General features: G+C 46.4%; 2 pseudogenes; both read right to left on the reverse strand.

The window, feature by feature from the left end:
• Positions 1 to 2,781: 2,781 nt before the first annotated feature.
• Positions 2,782 to 4,780, reverse strand: LOC107975663 (small ribosomal subunit protein uS10-like; annotated as a pseudogene).
• A 387-nt stretch (positions 4,781 to 5,167) lies between these two features.
• On the reverse strand, positions 5,168 to 5,286 carry LOC112209830 (5S ribosomal RNA; annotated as a pseudogene).
• Positions 5,287 to 6,447: the final 1,161 nt, after the last annotated feature.

A 6,447-nucleotide genomic window follows, 5' to 3' on the forward strand; every position in this document is an offset into this window, starting at 1 on the left:
TTTACATATTAGTGTATTTAATTAGTTGAGAGCTTTTGCATCTATGTTCATGAGGAATATTGGTCTTCTTTTAATGTCTTTATCTGGTTTTGGTAACAGAGTAATACTTGCCTCATAGAATGAGGGAATGGGAAGTGGTCCCTACTTTTCAATTCTCTAGAAGAGTTTGTGTAGATTTACTATTAGGTATTTCTTCAATATTTTATGGAATTCAAGAATTAATTCTTACTAGCTTGGAAAAAAATTGTGTATGGACTGAAAGGATTAGAAAGTATATCCTGCGTAGCTCAGCTCCTAAGCTATCTCAGCCTGTCTTTGTCTTTGGGATGCTTTACAACTCTGTGACTTTTAGAAAATTGATTCTTGTCCGTAGAAGTGCAAACTAATTGTGTCTGGTGGAACACAATTTATTTTTGCCCTGTGGATTGATCTATCTTGCATATATCGTAAAATCATTTTACATTATTGCTTGTTGTTTGAATTTCTTTTGAATTAGTTGTAACATTTTACTGGTTCCCCATTAGATAATGAGCTAAATGAAGTCTCTGACATGAGTACATTTTATATTTGCAGAGCAATTATAATTTTACCTTTAAAATTATCTTTTGGCTGGACGCAGTGAAATCCCAGCGCCTTGGGAGACTTGAGGTGGGAGGATCACATGAGCCCAGGAATTTGAGGTTACAGTGAGCTAAGATTGCACCACTGCATTCCAGCCTGGGTGACATAGGAATGATGAAAATTCTCAGTACAGGCTTTGTTTATTCTAAGTGTTGTTAGGTTGGTTAGTTGCTAATGACACACAAGGTCATTTGTTGTAGATGGCAAAAATGATGATATCCAGAGAAGAGTTATTTTAGAGTTAAGATTAAAGAGAGGACTGAAAATTGTGTTCTCGGCTGGGCGTGGTGGCTCACACCTGTAATCCCAGCACTTTGGGAGGCTGAGGCGGGAGGATCACCTGAGGTCAGGAGTTCGAGACCAGCCTGGCCAACATGGTAAAACCCTGTCTCTACTAAAAATACAAAAATTAGCTGGGTGTGGTGGTGGGCGCCTGTAATCTCAGCTACTGGGGAGGCTGAGGTGGGAGAATCGCTTGAACCCGGGAGGCAGAGGTTGCAGTGAGCTGAGATTGTGCCATTGCACTACTCCAGCCTGGGCGACAAGAGCAAAACTCTGTTCAAAAAAAAAAAAAAATTGTTTTCTCATTTTCAAAAAGAGGTATTTGGATAGATACTTTTTTATTTTTTCTTTTGAGATAGAGTCTTGCTCTGTCGCCCAGGCTGGAGTACAGTGGTATGATCTTGGCTCACTGCAACCAACCCCCACCTCTCCCCTGGGTTCAAGCAATTCTCCTGCCTCAGCCTCCTGAGTAGCTGGGACTACAGGTGCATGCTGCCATGCCCAGCTGATTTTTTGTATTTTAGTAGAGATGGGGTTTCACTGTGTTGCCCAGGCTGGTCTCGAACTCCTGAGCTAAGACAATCTGCCCGCCTCGGCCTCCCAAAATACTGGGATTATAGGTGTGAGCCACCGTGCGCAGCCGATACTTTTTTTTTTTTGAGAGAGAGAAAGGGATTTGTTCTGTTGTCACCCAGGCTGGTGTGCAGTGGTGCAACCATGACTCAGTGCAGCCTCCGCCTCCTGGGCCCAACCTATCCTCCTACCACAGCCTCCCAAGTAGCTGGGATAACAGGTGCTTGCCACCACACTGGCTATTTTTTTTTTTTTTTTTTTTTGTAGAGATAGGGTCTCCCTATGTTGTCCAGGCTGGTCTTGAACTCTTGGCCTCAAGCAATCCTCCTGCCTCAGCCTCCCAAACTATTGGGATTACAGGTGTAAGCCATCATGACCAGCCTGGATAGATACTTTCTAAGGTCCTTTCCCATTCTAACCATCCAACTCCAATCCACTGATTTCATGATGAATTTATTTTAATTTCCTGAGTTCAGTTTCATTATTGTGTTTTTGTTTTTGTTTTTGTTTTGCGACAGTTTTGCTCTCATTGCCCGGGGTGGAACGCAATGATGCGATCTTGGCTCACTGCAACCTCCATTTCCTGGGTTCAAGTGATTCTCCTGCATTAGCCTCCTGAGTTATAGGCATGCACCACCACCATGCAGAGACAGGGCTTCTCCATGTTGGTCAGGCTGGTCTTGAACTCCCGATCTCAGGTGATCTGCCTGCCTCGGCCTCCCAAAGTGCTGGGATTACAGGCGTGAGCCACCGCGCCCAGCCGGCTGGTTTCATTATTTGTTAAACGAGATAGTAACATCTGGCTGGGCGCAGTGGCTCATGCCTGTAATCTCAGCACTTTGGGAAGCTAAGGTGGGTGGATTGCTTGAGCCCAGGAGTTTGAGACCAGCCTGGGCAACATGGAAAAACCCCATCTCTATAAAAAATAAAAAATAATAATTTGCCGGACATGGTGGTGTGCACCTATAATCCCAGCTACTTGGGAGGCTGAGGTGGGAGGATCACTTGAGGCTGGGAAGTGAACGTTGTTGCAGTGAGCTGAGATTGCACCACTACACTCCAGCCTGGGTGACAGAGCAAGACCCCATCCCCCCCCACCCCAAAAAAAGGACAGGAACATCTTCTGTATACATTTCAGATAATCAAATAACATGGAAAGCAAAAATAGATGTTCCTAACTCCAATTCCCTCATTTGGGCCATAGATTAAATTTTGTCATCCATGTAATCTTCTAGGAAACCTGAATAAGCTGATTTTAATTTAATTTTTTTAACAACTGATAATCAATTTATTAAGACAGTCGACTTAAGCATCTGCAATGATGACTTCCACCTCAACTCCTGGCTCAATACCGATGGAGTCATCTGCTTAGCAATCTCAGAAGGACTGCGCGAGTTAGTGAGTTGCTTGTGGATTCTCATCTGGAAACGATTCCATGTCTTAGAACCTTCACCAAAAGGAGTTTCTCTTGTAGTGGTTCTCAAAGTCTTGGTAGGCATTCCAGTTGGTCCTTTCACTTTGAGATTCTTTTCTTTTGTCCCTCTGATCAAGTGGGCACACACCTTCTCCAGGGATTTTACCTTGCGGCTCGTTAGAATGGTTCGAATTCGGTGAATTGCCACCTCAGCTCCACGGGTGATTTTACAGTATCTTTAAAAGCCTTGGCTCCTGCGTGGCTTCCTGACCAACTTGTTCCTGGGCAAGAGTAAACAGCGGTGAGTGAGGAGCGGGAGCGGGTGGATCCGAGCTCCTCACCACCTACGACTGCATCCTCCTCAAAGAGTGAATTTTTTTCTTTTTGTGACAGAGTCTTGTTCTGTTGCCCAGGCTGGAGTGCAGTGGTGCCATCTCGGCTCACTGCAACCTCCGCCTCCTGGGTTTAAGCAATTCTCTTGCCTCGGCCTCCCAAGTAGCTGGGATTACAGGCACACGCCACCACACCCAGCTAATTTTTGTATTTTTGTCTCGCCATGTTGGCCAGGCTGGTCTCAAACTCCTGACTTCAGGTGATCTGCCTGTTTTGGCCTCCCAAAGTGTTGGGATTATAGGCATGAACCACGGCGCCCGGCCTAGTCTATGTTCTTAGTAGCTGAGCATATGTATACATCCTTTGAACCTTTGTGGGCCTGTTTCCTTATATTTTTTTCCCTCTTTATTTATTTTTTGAGACAGAGTCTTGCTCTGTCACCCAGGCTGGAGTGCAGTGGCATGATCTCAGCTTACTGCAACCTCTGCCTCCTGAGTTCAAGCAATTCTGCTGTCTCAGCCTCCCGAGTAGCTGGGATTACAGGTGCCCGCCACCACGCCTGGCTAGTTTTTTTTTGTATTTTTAGTAGAGACAGAGTTTCGCCATTATTGACCAGGCTGGTCTCCAACTCCTGGCCTCAAGTGATCCACCTGCCTTGGCCTCTCAAAGTGCTGAGACTACGGGCATGAGCCACCTACCTGGCCTGTTTCCTTATCCTTAAAATGAAATTAGGTTGGATAATATTTAAGTTCTCTTCTGATCTAAAGTTCAGAAAAAAATTTTATAACGTGAGAGAACAATAGGAAGTATATCATACATTTTCATGTCTATCAATCTATCCACCAATCTTCCATCCCTTTACTCTGTAAATATTTTCTGTGTGCGAGGCGCCGTGCAAGCTACAGAAACAACGTCCAAGATGTAGCCCTGCTTTCAAGGGTGTTATGGAAATCCTTCTCCTGCCAGGGTGTGAGGAGGTGGGGAGAGGGGAGAACTGGGGAGAACTCCTTGAAGGGGCCTTTACTAGCCAGTGCTACAGGAAGCTGCTAATCAATCAGTTAATTAATTAACAATCAGCAAATGGCAGCCAGTGGGGAAGTGTGGCTTAGCTTCCAAATGCTAATTACTGGCCCCTTTATGGAGCCGAGACAGGGCAAATCATTGCAGGATCCCAGATGAGTTGGCACACAGACATTGCGAGGAGGGTGCGATTCTCCTTTGTACCAGCATGCTTGCCAGCTTTTATCTAGTGAGATTAATTAGAACTTTTAGAAGTGCAAGTTAGGGCCATAAAATATTAACATTCATGTCACTGGTAATCTGTGAGTGTACTGAGAGAGCCCGGAGCGATTTTAGGGTATGGTTGCTTGGACGGGGATCTGGAGGTTTAGTTTTCCACTCTTCTCCAGTGAAGGTTTCTCAGTGGCTGCTCAGTGGCTCTGGATCGTCACCAAACTGACCCCTGCCATTGGATGTCCCTTGCCTCTGTGAGTTCATGCATTCATCTCTCTCATCCCTTTCATGCTTCCCAGAAACTCTAATGTCATGTTGGCGCATTTGTCGTACACCTACATGTGGAATCCCGGCTGTGGGTCTCTAGGAAAACGGCCTGGCTCAGTGTTCCAGGTTGTTCCTCCCATCGTTATCATGACCTCTGATGCCCCATCAACAGAAACTCCCGTGACTAAATGCTCCGGGAAGGTGATGCTAATGATGGACTGGTTCATTTGCCTTACTTTTCTTTTCTTTTTCTTTTTTTTTCTTTCAGAATAGCTGGGATTACAGGCGCCTGCCACGACGCCCGGCTAAATTTTGTATTTTTAGTAGAGACAGGGTTTCACCATGTTGGCCAGGCTGGTCTCAAACTCCTGACCTCAGGTGATTCACCCGCCTTGGCCTCCCAAAGTGCTGGGATTTACAGGCGTGAGCCACCGTGCCAGGCCACAACTACAGCACCCAGTATTCCCAGGCAGTCTCCCATCCACGTACTAACCAGACCTGACCCTGCTTAGCTTCCCAGATCAGACTAGATCGGGTGCATTCAGGGTGGTATGGCGGGAGATTTTTTTTTTTTTTTTTTTTTGAGATGGAGTCTTATTCCATCACACGGGCTGGAGTGCAGTGGCGCGATCTCAGCTCACTGAAACTTCTGCCGCCCAGGTTCAAGCGATTCTCCTGCCTCAGCCTCCTGAGTAGCTGGGATTACAGGTGCCCACCACCACACCCAGCTAATTTTTGTATTTTTAGTAGAGACGGGGCTTCACCATGTTGGTCAGGCTGGTCTTGGACTCCTGACCTCAAATGATCCACCCGCCTTGGCCTCCCAAAGTGCTGGGCTTACAGGCATGAGCCACCGCGCCCGGCTGCCTTACATATTTACATATTTCCCAAGTGTTCCTAGCTAGGAACTATTGCTGTCACTCAAACTCCTACAGGGAAGGTCAGGGCCTGCTTTGGACAGTTCCAGGGACAGTGACCAGTGCAAATAGTGGGTTGATGCTTCTTTCTTTCTTCTTCTCTTTTTTTGAGACAGGGTCTCCCTCTGTTGTGTAGGCTGGAGTGCCGTGGTGCAATCACCGCTCACTGCAGCCTCAACCTCCTGGTTCAGTTGATCCTCCCACCTCAGCCTTCTGAGTAGCTAGGACTACAGGTGCGTGCCACCATATTCAGCTGATTTTTTGTTGTAATTTTTGTGGAGATGGGGTTTTGCCATGTTGCCCAGGCTGGTCTTGAATTTCTGAGCTCAAATGATCCACCTGCCTCAGCCTCCCGCAGTGCTGGGATTACCAGTGTGAGCCACTGTGCCTGGCTAGGATAATGTTTCTTCCAATCACAATTGCAATATTATGGATTTTTTTTTTTTTTTTTTTGAGACAGAGTCTCATGTTGCCTAGGCTGGGGTGCAGTGGTGCAATCTCAGCTCACTGCAACCTCCGCCTCCTGGGTTCAAGCAATTCTCCTGCTTCAGCCTCCCAAGTAGCTGGGATTACAGGCATGCACCACCACGCCTGGCTAATTTTTATATTTTTAGTAGAGACGGGGTTTCGCCATGTTGGCCAGGCTCGTCTTGAACTCCTGACCTCAGGTGATCCACCCACCTGGCTCGACCTCCCAAAGTGCTATGATTACAAGCTTGAGCCACCGCGCCCGGCTGCAGTATCATGGATTTACATGAAAAGAAATATACGGTATTAGAACTCTGGGACTTTAAGATGTGCTAGGTA

The sequence above is a fragment of the Pan troglodytes genome, chromosome 6 (genome assembly GCF_028858775.2).
Source record: "Pan troglodytes isolate AG18354 chromosome 6, NHGRI_mPanTro3-v2.0_pri, whole genome shotgun sequence".
Classification (NCBI taxonomy): Eukaryota; Metazoa; Chordata; class Mammalia; order Primates; family Hominidae; genus Pan; species Pan troglodytes.